General features: G+C 32.6%; 1 protein-coding gene across 1 annotated transcript in view; it reads left to right on the top strand.

The window, feature by feature from the left end:
• Positions 1-369: 369 nt before the first annotated feature.
• Positions 370-1,399, top strand: part of LOC104409222 (RB1-inducible coiled-coil protein 1-like) — a gene marked incomplete at its 3' end in the record, with an annotated part of 21,420 nt that continues 20,390 nt past the window's right edge. The window contains exon 1 of the mRNA XM_010019029.1: positions 370-486. The remainder of the gene's footprint in view (positions 487-1,399) is intronic.

Genomic DNA, 1,399 nt, shown 5'->3' with positions numbered 1-1,399 from the left:
TTCTTAGATAAGTTGCATTTAGTTATGACTTTATTACTCTTGGCATCATCGTGTTAGCATTCTGTTCTGAAAAATGCATTCAGCTAATGGAAATTCAAGCAGTTCTTTTTAGTGAACTAATTTCTTGTAAATACTGAAGAATATCACTAATGGTTATTTTAAAGCAAACTTACAGACAAAAACATTAAGGTATTTAGCGACTTTAAGCAGACTTGTAACTGGATAGCACTGTTAATTAAAAATATACTACCACGTAATTACTCTTTCTGGCATTGACATACACTGATTTCTGGGTTAGATGCAATGGTGACCATAAAATCCTGATATTTTGATAATACCTGTAATTGCATTCTGTATCTTTTCATTGCAGATCTTCTCTGGATTTAAACAGCCATGCTACTCCATTGCCAAAAATCAAGTGAAGCGAATGCATGTATTTATTCCCCTCCTGAATTTGAAGTTGGTAGCTCCGTATAGTGACTGAAGGTAAATCGTTTTTTGCTTCAAGTTTAAAAGTTTGAGTCTGCTGATGCACACATGGAAGATGCTGTCATAAATTTTGATCTTGATAATATATTTTCTTGATAACATTTTTTTTCTTTTTCCTTCTTTTTTGTGTTTTAAATAGGTTTAGTATTAAGGTATGAAGGGGTAAACATTTTGCTAAAATTTCATTTTATGTACATGAGATTCCAGACAGATTCACTTCAGCTTGGAAAGTAATGTTTATATGAGAACTTATATGGGCAAAACCCATATAGTGTATATGATACTATACAAGCCTCTTACTCTCCTTAGGTGGAAAAGAGGTATTTTTGGTGGGGGATAGTCGCTTTAAACATCGTATTATTTACCTTTTCTTTCTAATTCTTCCTGGACAGTCCCAAATATACCCTCTGTGAAAAAAGTCTTTACATATGATGTTGATTCTGAAACATAGGCCAAAGAATTTGGTAATAAATTATTCCTATCTTGTTCATAGTCTTCATCAGTTTTTGTCTGTTTAATAACTTTGGTTTATAGAGTATATTCTTCTTATTCCAATAGAAATTAAAACTTGTGCCAGGGAATGTGGTAGAGTTCAAGTGCAAGGACAACAGATCTCAATTCAGATAAAATTATTTAACTAGGGTTTTTTTATTTTATATGTTTCTATTTCTGAAGCCTTGTTGTGAAAATGCATGTTTTGATTAGTTTATGTACTATAATTAAGGCTTGAAAACTGTGTGGAAAACCCCTGTCTTGAAAGAAAGCCCTTTTGACTTTCTGGAATTACTATTCTGGCAAAACCTCTCCCCCTCCACATTGTAATGATGTTTTGTCAAAGAGAAATGCAAATTCAGACTCATTTTAGAATAATACAGTAAGCTGTGTAGACCTTGCGTGCATGTCATGTTCA

Source organism: Nestor notabilis, unplaced genomic scaffold (genome assembly GCF_000696875.1).
Source record: "Nestor notabilis isolate BGI_N333 unplaced genomic scaffold, ASM69687v1 scaffold11727, whole genome shotgun sequence".
Lineage (NCBI taxonomy): Eukaryota > Metazoa > Chordata > Aves > Psittaciformes > Psittacidae > Nestor > Nestor notabilis.
Note: the sequence above shows the minus strand (reverse complement) of the source record. Positions and strands in the feature narration are given on the sequence as shown.